Source organism: Lycium ferocissimum, chromosome 5 (assembly GCF_029784015.1).
Source record: "Lycium ferocissimum isolate CSIRO_LF1 chromosome 5, AGI_CSIRO_Lferr_CH_V1, whole genome shotgun sequence".
Taxonomy (NCBI): Eukaryota; Viridiplantae; Streptophyta; class Magnoliopsida; order Solanales; family Solanaceae; genus Lycium; species Lycium ferocissimum.
The window spans coordinates 40,450,377-40,463,973 of NC_081346.1; the positions used below are offsets into that span (position 1 = coordinate 40,450,377).

At 34.7% G+C, this 13,597-nt stretch overlaps 1 long non-coding RNA gene across 1 annotated transcript; it reads right to left on the minus strand.

Annotated features, from left to right (window-relative positions):
- Positions 1-8,213: 8,213 nt before the first annotated feature.
- On the minus strand, positions 8,214-12,856 carry LOC132056803 (uncharacterized). The gene is made up of 3 exons (XR_009414954.1): positions 10,213-12,856; positions 9,003-9,662; positions 8,214-8,801 (listed from the first exon to the last, which is right to left on the minus strand). It is a non-coding gene; the product is annotated as an uncharacterized LOC132056803 (long non-coding RNA).
- Positions 12,857-13,597: the final 741 nt, after the last annotated feature.

Below are 13,597 nucleotides of genomic sequence, written 5' to 3' on the forward strand. Positions count from 1 at the left end.
AAAAAAAATGTGTGTTAAAAGACCGCCAATATTGTTCTGAGGAAAATATTGAGGACTTTTATTCTGATGACGATTAGGGTCTATTTAGGCTCCTTTGTCTTAGATTATGGGTCATTTAAGTTTCGGATTAAAGCTGTTAATTTGTATTTTTATTTTATGATGAAGTCATAAATTTGAATTAGTTTGGCATGTTTTTAATTCTTCAAAGTTTATTGTAGTTTATTGTTAAAGTCTATTATTAATTGACAATTTAACAAAAAAACACAAATAAATTAGTACATAAAGGATATTACATTATAGGGGAAAAGGTACAACTAGTAAAAAACATAATCCATAGAAATATTAAACTTAATAAACAAAATACATATAAATAATGAACAACAACAAGATAGCACAAATAATCTTCCACAATTTAAGTTTTTCTTTCAAAGCTATTTTCTCATGTTGAGCGTCTCTAAGTTTAGCTTTCAGCAAAATTCGTTTTTTTCGGAACCGGTGAGCAAGACCTCCAAAAGTTCAAGTTTTTCTTCAGCTCCCACAAGCTTAAATTGCGAGTCCAACTTAGCGGTATCTCTAGAGATACGTGAAGTTGCGGTATCTCTATCAAAAAGTGGATTTTTAAACTTCGCCGCCACCTTTTATCCACGTGAATGCTATCTTCCCACCGAAAGTGTTTGCAACCGCCCATATCCTATAAACATTACAAGAAAATCGGTTTTTTACAGTAAAATATATGGATAACGTGAAAAAAAAAATACTAAAAAATGTAAAAACACTTACTTTGGGCACTTTGCAATGCCGAAAATGGCGATCCGGATTATCTTAGGTCTTTGATATTTTTAGTTTACAGTAATAACTGCATTCACAAATATCGGGTTGTATAGCAAACTTTGAAGTTTCAAAACTTTGAGACATGTTTTTGGGAGTGCAAAAGTGTGTTGAAAGGGTGAAAATGGAGGAAATGAAAGAGAAGAGTATGCTGGAAATGGGAGGGGTTTTTGGTAGGGGTTTTACGCGTAATCTGTGCGTGAAGCCTAGTTTGGTTCCTTTTTTTTTTAATGGGTTAGTTTGGTTCCAAATTTTTTTTTTTTGGGTTATAAAAGTGCCAGGCTCCGTTCTTTTATTATCCATGTTTGTTTTATTTTGATTGTCATACCCTTCATAATATTAGTTGCTTTAATGGGTTAGTTTTTTTCGAGGAGAATTGCGAAGCCGGATCTTTTCATCTTGCTTTGTCTTTCAAGTCAAGTCTGTTTAACTTGCTTTCCTTGTCATGCTTTAATTAATTTAATTTTTTGTTAATTAATTCACACTTAACAAAATAATTAACCTGCATAATCAACAAATCAAAATAAATATACTTAATCGCGATTAAGTGTTAAAAAGTGTATATGCAAGATAGTATATGTTTTACATTTATTGACTTGGTATAAACACTCGGTACGAATTAATTTTGGTCGAAAATTACTCCCTTGAATCATTTTAAAAAATTTCAACTTTTAAAGCATCCACTTGGGAACTCGGTCAAATATAAATATTTTGTGGTTGAAGCTATGCGAAAATTATTGAGAAACAGAGTAATTTTATTTTAAACTTATGAAATTTCATTGAGTAAAGTCCAAGAATGCAACAATCGCATCTCCACCATTAGTTTTTCAAATAGTTAATTTTGTTGCATTCAAAGAGACAACAAAATATATCAATAGAACAATCTTTGATACTCAGTTTATTTAGATTTATTAATTAATCTGACATTAAATGTATGAAACTTAATATAATCATATTTCTTACTTACATGTATTTACTTCTTAGTATTCTTTGCAAACATACTAAGCATTTTAGTAAATTTAATATAACTGATTCAACTAAATTTTAAATCATAGCAGGTTTAGAAGATATTCAATTTTTTTTTTATTTTTTTTTTTTATAAAAAAAAATCAACTATTGCTTCAATAGTTCAATGTAACAAGTGAATATCCATATGTATTTTAATGTATATTTCTGTTTTACATAATTTGTGCTAAGTTTGTAGCTAAGTCTAACTTTTTCCCTGAAGTGTTTGTTGTCACTCACATGAGGTACGCGCTTTGTTTACGCGCACAGCGCGTACGCTGCACTAGTATGGTAATAAATATTTGGTCATAATTGTTATAATCATTTTTATGCTAAAATTTTGTAATGTATAAGCTTTTTAACAGGGAAATCTTAAAGCACTTAGATAAAAGGATTCAATACACATGGCCGTAAGGTGTCAAAGGATATTGATTTTCACTGAACATAGTAATGTGCGTGAAAACTTTTCTACTTCATTCGATGAACTACTTAGTTCAAGATTCGTTCATTACGTAGTCAATGATTTAGAAATTCTTCACTAGCTAATGGTTCAAGTCCAAAAGACACCATTATTGATGCATGTTACTAGATTAATGTCTCATAAATTTTCAAAATTTCTTGAAACAAGTGCGGGATTGTTGTTTTAATTAATTTTGAAACAATAAATTTGATAAGAGTTTTCAGAATGAATGAATGAATGTGAATACACAAGTTTCACTTCATTTGATTTTTTACATTTTAGATTCTTTTGGAAGATACATTTTCATTTCAAAATTCATGAACCTATTATAAATTTTATTTAGTGAAAGCTCTTACGTTATATATTTGCTATCCTATAAATAGTGTTTCTTTCTTTGAAAAGATAAGCACTTCAAGAATACTTTCCCTTGAAAATATTTGAGAGACATTAATCAAAAGGTGAAATCACAGATTCAAGAATAGATGAGCAACGTTGTTGAATGCTACTTGTTGTGTGGCTTAGTTGAATCCCGAAGATAGAGTTGTCATTTGTTCTCTCGTTTGCTCATGGGAGAGACTCCAACTATCTTCAAGAAACGTCTTGACGTGACTCTAAGCCAAGCAAGTCCTATTTTGGGTCTTAATATTATCATTATATGTATTCTAACAATTTGATGTTATTTCAGTTCGAGATGTTGGAAGATATTAGTATCCTTGTTCTAACAACATCTAACAACATGACCCAGCCAACCCGCCCATTTAAACGTTGTGCTGATATATAACTCAAATTGACCTATGAGAAATCTTGTGAAAATATTTGTAGAAAATATAAATTTTTGTTTGATAGGTTATAAATAGATACTTAGACAAACTATAAAAGGACAAACAAGTAAATGAAACTTATTAAGAATGGGGCCGGTTGAGTTATGACCCGGTTTTGCCCTAAATAACTTTTGGGTAGGTCAAACTCACCAATTAGCTCAACCCATCCATTTGACACCCTAAGGATAACTAATAAGGTAGCAAAACGGCAGCAGGTAAATTACGTAGGCTGCTACTTTAAGAGGAGGCAAAAAGACTTCATGTAGAATTATTAAAGATGGAGGCAAAAAGAGTTCATGGCGAGGATAGATATTGGAGTTACCTGTGCATATCATTCATCAGATCTTATGATAGACTGAAATTAACCCAAAAGAGACTGCTCGAACTTGTGTTTTGTCGAAGCGATGGTACGATTTTTGGACTTCACGACCTATTCTGGTACTCAGTCAAGACCTTGTCGACACCTTTAGCAGTCAAGATCTATATGTTGATACCTTTAGCTCTATGCCTTGGGAAGAGTTTGTCAAGTTGGTCAATCAATCCCTACGATCCCATGTTGAACAAAACTTACGTCTTGAACAATTCAACCTTACTTGTGGAGATCGTCTTCAAGAATTGGCTCCTCATATAGATCGTTGGATCAATCTGGTGGTTAAACTTAACATTAGGGTGCTAGAAATTTCATCTTTTGATTTTCGTTCGTACTATAGTTTACCTGATACTATTTATGCAGCTAAAGAGCTGACAACATTGAAAATATACAGGTGCAAGTTTGAGTTTGATATTAGCACCGCTAGAATCACTACATTCTGTAATATGAAGAAACTTTACCCGTGCCGTGTCCATATCTTGGAAGAACAATTCCAAATACTTACCCATAGATGTCGTTCATCACGATTCTACATCTAGTCGATATCAAAGGAATAAACAAATTGCATGTTCGTGGACTAGTACATCTGGAGAATTTGTTTGTTGCGTGCAAAAAACTCGAAAGCGTGATAGTCCAGGCCCTGAATCTTCGACACTTTTTTTTTATCATTAGGAGGATAATCTTCCTTGCAAAATAGAAATTGTAAATGCTTACAATAATTTACAAACGCTCACATTCAAGGGTAGCAGCATAACGGAGCAACAATTTCAAGACAAATTCTTTAAGCACTCAAACATTTCAGAATTGGATCTAACACATTGCTATAACCTGAAACATATAGAGATCGTGAGTAAAAACTTCAAGAAGTTGACATTATCAGAGTTGGCAAATCTAGAACAAGTCGAGATTCAAGCTCCAAATTTGATGGAATTTGATTTTAAAGGTCACAAAATGCCCTTCGTATCTATGGATCAGGCTACATTGGAAAGAACCTCATTATGTTTTAGAGATTTGGATACTAGTTCGTACACCAAACTTTCTCACTTTGCTCAAAAGTTCAACTATTCTAAAGGTCTCATATTAGCAATATTTTGCCAGAAGGTTAGCTTTTTTTTACAATAATCGTGGTTTTAGTATGAATCTGAGCTCCTAATCGATTCATAAGGTCTTAATAAGAGAATTCCTATAAGTAATAAAGCAAACAATTAATAAAAGTCAAATTCCCACAAAAACAAATTCTATTAAGAAATAGGAAAAAAGGGAATTCAAGAGGCCCATAAGTATCAAAATAAAGATAAGATTTTTTGCTCCATGATTGGGTGGTAGAATACATTTCAATTTTTTTTTTATTAATTAATGCATTATTACTTCTTGAATTTTGTTTAGTAGCTATGTCATGACAATATTGCAGAGTGAAGACATCATTATTTATGAAGATCTAAGAGTAATTGCCATCCCCCCAAGTGATGAAGTGAAGATACTCATTAGACCTATGCCGCATTTTGAATCATTCATAAAGCATTTGACGGACATGTACCCCAAGACAATGTCAATACTTCCAAATACGAACAACAAAGTTCTCCAGTTAATTTCTTGCTTTAAATGGAAATCCTTTCAAAAGTAGCTAGGTAGCCTTTCGTACAGTCGTATTGTAGATATTCAGAAATAAGAGTTTAACTTTGAATTTTTACATAATCAGATCATATAAAAAATCGAATCACGCTGGGCATGTTGTTGTTGTTGCTGATCATATAAAAAATATGTGCAGGCAATATCATTCATTAAGTGGGATTATTGACCTAACAAATAAGTAGGGAACCTATTACAGCAAGTTGAAATACAATGTCACCATAGTTATCAACAGCTCATTTAAGGCACACTTAAGCCCTGAAGCTCAGAAAAGCTCAGGGAGGGTGCTTCGCATGCTTAAGCTGTGCTTCAGTGTAGGCAAGGCACTAAAGGCGGGAGCCTTATTGTCCATGAGTTCTACCTTGAATCGAGCAGTACTAAACTGTTACACCCTATAGTTTTGTACGTTGAACTTCGTAGGTGTTGGCTGTTTTAAGTATGGACATTGGAGTTACCTCCAAGGATACATGAGATTAGATGCACTTATCTTATGGTTACGAGGTTTTAAGTCCATATACTAAGTTATGGAAGGATTGGAGGGCAAGTGAATCAAGGAAATTAAGTTTATTGGACTTTGGGGAAAATATGAGGCGAAATTTTTGCCCTACTTGAGGAAAGGATATCTTATAGTATATGAGGATTTTTGAAGTGAAACAAAAGCCTAAATTGAAGTTCGGGAAGTCTAGTTTCCAACGCAACAAACCGAGTGTCGATCAAACGTCGGAATAGAGAATTATGAGCTTTTTAAGACGGGCTATCAAAGCAGGGAATTAACCCTGCGCGAACGCGCCAGAAGATGGCGCGAACGCGCAGAGGAGAACCCAACAACTCAGTGCGAATGCGCCACAAGGCAGCGCGATCGCGCTGAGTAATTTTTGAGTCGGTGCTAACCGACTCTAGCTAAGTATAAAAAGGGGTTTACCCCCTTATTTTTAGACCAAAAACCTCTCAAATGTTCCCAAATATTCTGGAGAGTTCCCCTAACCTTCATTTAACAAATTTTGACGCAAATCAAGTGAAATTCTCGGATTTAGGTCCGGACAGCGTATAGTTGTGATTATAATATCGTATTGCGGCGAACCTTGGCTTGAATTCAAGGTGAATATTGACGAGATTGCGGTTCTAATGGAAGTGAGGTATGAATCTTCCCTTATAAATATTGATTTAAGCTTATTCACGGAAGAAAAGTTATTAAATGATCGTATAACGAATTTATGGTTGAGAGGTTGGATAAAACATCGTGTGGGATGTTTATGAAATATATTGGTATTGTTAATATTGTTGTTGATGTTGGTATTGTTGTTGTTGTTGTTGGTTGCTGGATTGTGATTTCGGACTAGGCATATTAACAGGGGAGATGCAGCCCAAATTTCCGTAACCCAAATTAGTCTTCGATAACTAGTACATATAAGTTGATGGGAAATATGATGAAAATATGATTAAAGATGTATTTCTCGCTATATAGGTTCAGGTGAAGGGCAAGCATCGGAGTAAGGGAACCGTTAAGTGGTGGCTTGACGAATAAGGTATGTAAGGTGTTCGTTCCTCTCTTTCCTTGGCACGAATCCAACTAGGGCATGAATATGAACGTTTCATAATAAATCACTCCATTACTACGTCATGTAGCTCAAATCTTGAGGTCTTAGTTATTTGATTGGTTTTTGGCATATTATCGTGTTTATCATCATTAAGTCATTTCTTTGGACTCGATACGAACTTTCATAATTTATTGGACTCGATACGAACTTCCATAATTTATTCGGAGGCCACCAACCTTATGTCACTCCGATTGAGTAGTGGCTTTTATTGGACTCTCATGCATGCTATTTACATTATGTCTATGTATATAACATATGATATTATGGATCGGTCCGTACGTTCCTCGGCACTAACATATGATATTTATGGATCGGGCCGTACGTTCCTCGACACTAATATATGATATTTATGGATCGGGCCGTACGTTCCTCAGAACTAACATATGATATTTATGGATTGGGCCGTACGTTCCTCGACACTAACATATATGGATCAGGCTGTACGTTCCACAGCACTAACACTTATGGATAGGGTTGCACGTTCCGCAACACTAACACTTATATTATATGGTGTGTATATATATATACATGTGCTTATTTACATATGATTTTTAAGATTCATGCATTACATATTGTACGATCTCAGATGACATGTTATCTTTACTCTCTTTGTATTTCCGTCCTACTTATGTTATACTTCCAGCCTTACATACTCAGTACTTTTACCCGTACTGACGTCCCATTGCACGGGACGCTGCATTTCGTGTTGTAGGCTCTGACAGAGCTATTGGAGAGCATCCGCAGTAGGATTTCCAGCTCCAGCGATGTCAGCAAGTGCCACTACTCCGGACTTGTTATCTTTTGTTATTTTTCTGCTAATGTAATACATGTTCATATGTATACTCTTAGAGGCTCATAGACATAGTGGGGTATGCAAATATTGTGTATGGTCACGTTGGCCTTGTTTTTGTCTATGATACTTTCCTGTTAGCCTTGCCGGCTTTATGATACTCGTGATGTTGTAGCGACCTTGTCGGTTCGCATATGTACATATGTGTTGGATTATCGGATATTTTTATGTTGGGCCTTTTCTGCGTACAGGTGCTCTTGAGTTACGTTATATGATGTTCAAAGTAACTGTTAAGTCAGGTGATTCCCGGCCGAATGAATTTGTTACTTTCTTTTTTCGCATTAGATATATATATGTATATATATTTTTTTTCTCTTCATTGTGCTTTTTTAAAAATAAAGCCCACAGTTTAACTGTGGCTTTGCGCTAAAAGCCCCATTAGATTTGGGGCGATTTTTAAAACTTTTCGCCTTTGATGACACTGATTGTCAGTCACTGAATATATATTTGTCAAATCTAAGACGTAAACCTGCAATAACCGTTTTCTTTATGTTAATTGCTTGTCTTATAATCATTAGCCTGTTCCATATCTATCTTATAATTTTTTTTTTGAAATATAGGTTAATACAGGCTAGGACCAAAACCAAGCATTTCTCCTGGAAGCGTGAATTAAAAGAAGTCAGTATAGACAAGAAGGAAATTGATGCCTTTTGGTGTGGTTGTTTAAAATACATGTATCTGTTTGATCAAGTGATGACTTTCATGTTTAAATGGAAATAACAAGCTTGGTTTGATTGCCTAAAGAGTCAGAGACGAATCCAGCATTTAGTCTTAGTGAGTTTAGTATTGGTCTGATCTATTTTATATACACACACAATTTTATTTCCACATATATACCTACATTGTTCAACCTGAAGTTAGTAAATTCAGTTGAACTTACTAAATCTGGTTTAAATTTGCTTATGCGGTTCTGGCTAAGACCTCCCCCTTTGTTTTCATTATTTCCTTTCTTGTTCCCCTCTTCTTCTTCAGTTTCTCTCATACACTACTTAGTGTGAACTAAAATAAGTACTTGTATAGGCACAACTCAAGAGGAACTGTCAACATCTTATTGCTAAGGCATACACATTGTATCCCAAAATTCAAATACGAGACGATAACATTACCAGAGTCCATTTGATAGGTGTCTGTATAGGCACGCAGAGGCGCAGAAACCAGGACTTGGATTGAAAAAATCAGTGAAAATCCAAGTAATGGCACAACAGATGAGTAGTCAAGCTATCTTGTAAAATCCATGGCTCTACAATAAAGAAATGGAAACAAGTCATCATTTTTGCTACACAGAACAAATATTGCAACACAAAATAAACTTCACACCAGATAGGCAGGCATTGTAAATGATAATATCCCATTCACATATTGATCAACATAGAAAAGCTTGAACTCTACTATGGGACAAACTTGAACAAGCACTGTTAAGACTGTCAAAGCATAAGCTCACCGATTTTGGAAGACAACACTCCATAACCATGAGTTGATAGAGACGATCGTGTAAATGTGCCACAAATGAGTGTAATTGTAGAAGCACATGTTAATAGGGGGCAAGCCCTTAATTTGTCTGATGGATGTGCCCAACACATTAATATTACATTCCTTAGCAAAGCGGCCAAATGTAGTTTCTAGGATGTCTACCCATATAACATTAGTGGTAAAAATCTGAGGAACTACCAAAATCTTTATCCCATCAAAAAGACCTTCCCTTAGCCCCTTCCTTGGCTAGCAGATCAACAAGTATGTTTCGCTCCCCGTAAGTGTGCCTGACTGCTGGATTCCCCAGTGACTGCATCAATCACCTGCATTTAGAAGTTAAACGGTTATATGTAGTGTGTCTCTCCTCTAGTATAATTAAAAGTGACAGAAGTTTAGGATGGTAAGCACTGTTAGATCTGCGTAATAGCTAGGGCGGTAGTCGTAGAACAACAAAATTCAGTGCAAACAAGAAGTAGTATTTAATCATACCTCAAAAAAAATCAAACATACCTTGTGGACAGAAGGAATTGAAATTTAACTTACGCCACATATTTTATGTGTCAGCAGGCTACCATCAGTTCTTGATGAGCAAAGACTAGCATTCGTGCTGATAACTTCCTGTAAATTCAACCTAAAAAAGTTAGTACAATATATCAAAAGATGAGCAAGAAAAATAAAGTGACAAAGAGAGGAGAGAATTTCTTATTTCATCCAAGTAACCAAGTATGTTCAAGTGTGTAACCATTACATTCAATGCTATTATTTATAGGAATACATTGAGAACATCAAAGGGTGTGTCATAAACAAGGGTAATAACATTTGGGGATTATAGAAATAAAGTGTGGGAGTAGTGGTAATGAAGTAACGGGAGTTACTTCTACAAGAGTTATGAACATAGAAGAGGTGAGACATAATGGTGAAGATTAGTAGGGGGAATTACATGGACATCCACATAATATTTTTCATAACAGAAAATATTTTTTATTACATTATAACAATGTACCTTCATCGTCTCACTATCACTACTGATAATAGTTGTTTTCACTGCCTTAATGCAGATATGTTCTCTTCGATTGTTCTTTAGCAAGAAATTTTTTATCGACGTTTAATATTGATACCAATGCTATCTTTTCTCCTACTTCTTCTTACTGGTTAACATCTCTTAGGGACAACAATGTTACCTTACATAACCCCCGCATCCATTGGAGCTATTTTTACCCTTTTGCTCTTTGGTATATCTGAAAAAATAGAAACCATAACATTTTCAATAATATCACAAATAATGTTTCTATTGCCCAGGTTATTACCCGTGTGCAGGAATATATGTACATGACCAACAACCATCCCACAAGCAAAACATATAAATCCATCATGATCAAATGGCATCCCCCTAACCGTGGTAGTTATAAACTTAATGTTGATGGAGCTTTTAGGGACAACATCAAAATAGGAGGGATCGGGGGAGTAATAAGAGATTGCACTGGTCAGTGGCAAGTAGGGTATTGTGTCAAGTTTCCTGCTAATAACCATCTTGAGATGGAACTCAACGCACTTGTCCAAGGTCTTCAGATGGCAGTAGACCTCAACTATACCCCCTTGGAAATCGAAATTGATTCCACAGAGGTTTTACAACTTCTACATTCTAACTCTATGATATATGATGCTTTGCTTTTTAAATGCAGGTGCTTGATGCATACAAGTGTTGTTGTATGCAATATATTATATCTCAGACCAACATCTGAAGCTCTGTTCTCATAAGCAATGGTTTAGCTATATTATGGAGGCATCCAATGCCAAACCAGCTTAGATATAAACTAGCATTATCAAGATGAATTGTCTTGATTACATATTCTGGAAATTGTGCTTCCAACTCAATTATTTTGATCAAGCAACTTCGTAAATGTCAAACTGCCAGTTGACAATAAACATACATGTGATCGTCTCATAGAGGCATCTATTTAAGACATCACATGGCAGGTGAAGAGGCATACATCCATCTTTTATATTTTCCAAAATTTTGGAGATTCAATCCCAACATTAGCTGGTGTAATCAACTTATCATGAGAACAAGCAACACAAACAAATTCTTAAAGAATCTTCTAGTTCTTAAATATATTTTGAATACTCAATTAGCACATCAGATTTAAATCAGGACGACCAAAATGTTCTTGTCAACTGATAAAATTATCTGTACCCATAAACTTCAAATTTACCATGACGAGTGCTATTTATTTTAGTTAACTTCTGGTTTACTATTGCATGAGATTTTATGTCATAAACTTTTGGTGACATGTGATCCCATCATGCTCGGGTAACATATCACATACGTATTTCTTACCCGGTAACTCGGAGATATTCAATCTTCCAATCATTTGTAGTCTCAATATGATAACCATTTTTCTCGCTAGTAAACTTCAGGTTTATTACAATTTATTTTCTGATCGTAGCAATTTTGATCTAGGATAAATGGTGCTATCATATATAACCTCTTCGAGAGACTTCAAATTCAGATATCTACTACTTCAGGAGTAGATGTCAAGAGCTCTCTCTTGCTTCGGGAGTAGAATTCAGAGTCTTACTACTTCGTGAGTAAGTTGCAGAGTTTTACTACTTCGGGAGTAAACTGCAGAGTATTTACTACTTTAGGATTAAATTTCAAAGCCTTACTACTTCAGGAGTAAAGCATAAAATATTCAGAATATCTCTTCTCAAATATTCTACCTCTTCTGGAGGTGGGTCGTGATATCTTCACAACCAAGTGCACGTCTATATTGATAAGCTTTACTAAATATTATCACATTCACTTCAGGGTATGGATCTTATATTTATAGCTTTTATCAAAGGTTCTCATTCTTCAGGAGTGGAACACAATCATCTGAATGTACCTTAAGCATATCAAATCGTGATAGCTTATAACCTCTTTTAAGATATTGTTACTTCAAGAACAAATCGAGGCATACACATGACGTAGAGAATTTTTCTCTAACACGTCTTCGATTGTAGCCACAACAACGCATAAGAAATATTGTCACGTCTGCTGATCATATATTTCTTGCAAATTCTCACTTAGCCATTAAGGGATATAAAATTAACATCATAATCCCTCTTAACATTATTGTTCTTTCGGAATAAATTTGAGGCATAAATGATCCACAATCAATTAGGTTCCCATGGATCAAATGAACCCAATGAGTTGTATCATTAGTAGCAAATTCATGATAGCCATATATACTCCTTGTGGGTCATCCTTAACCATATAAAAGCATAACTAAGATAATTTAAATATTGCATACCTGATTATGGAGCAATTGCTGCTTTACAGAGCATTGTAAAATATGCACTTCTTTGAAAATATGAACTGTAGCACCAAAAGCTCATATGTCTACCGTTAAAAATGTTTGGATAGAATTCATCAAATTAATAGCAAACAAGATCATAAGTTCATATGCCCTTTTAATTATGGATTTTCCAAAGCTAGAAAACTAAGGAAAAGAACTCAGGGTACCGATTGCAATAAGAAACGTAACCCACTTTGCTAAGATAGAATAAGGGAATGATTATGCGCATGGTGTTTCCAGAGGCTTAACGAAGCTTGAAAATTAATTAGAAATAAACAATGATTGCCGTATATATGTTGGCAATACACTCCTTATGCCTCATCATTATCATTAGCCATCTAATTGATTTGCATCTTAAAAGAAGATTCAATTCTCATTTTACAAAAATGTTTGACACGCTGATTTTCATGACAAATGATGTGCAACTCTAAGAATTTCACCTGAAATAGAAAATCAAACTCAAATTGGCACAGTCTCGTGCTGATAACGTGTTATGAAATAATATTAAAAGTATACGGCAATAAGAAATATAGCCAAAGAAGTTGGGGGGAGAGAGAGAGATTTTATTGCTCTTTCAATTGATATACAAATAGACTGAATTGACTTCCTATTTATAGAGGAAAAAAAGCAGCTGCGAGGCTTTTCAGGAAGTTACTGCGAGGCTTTTCGAAAGCTGTGACAAACCGCCTTGAGCTTGCAAGATCATAGTTACCCGCTGGCCTACTGCAGTTCGATTCGCTTGATTGCAAGCTTAAGGAAGCTGCTGCAAGGCTTTTCGAGGCACAGCAACTCCGCCACGCAGCTACTTGCAAGCTGCCTGATTGATTGCAAGTTTATCCAATTGCAAGCTCATCCAGGAAATCGTGTATTTGAATGGACATCCATAATACGGTGTATTTATAACACGTAGGACTTTTCATTTTTTTCCCTAACACTTTCAAAAATTAAAAAGGACCCCTAAACAGGTATGGAAAGAAGTCCTAAATTATAAGAAAAAATAATTAAGTACTTATTTTTACATATTAGGAGAATAATTAAATGACTATTTTGTCTATTGTAGAGTCTTTTAATGGATGATAAAAAGTTCAATCAATATTTCTAAGGCTTCTTAGTGTACGCGCTTTGCGCGTGTCCCTCGTATTATTGAATATAAACTTTTAAAAATAACATAAATAATATTTCAAAATATGTGTTTGTATCATAATGTAAAACTGACTGCCATTATTTC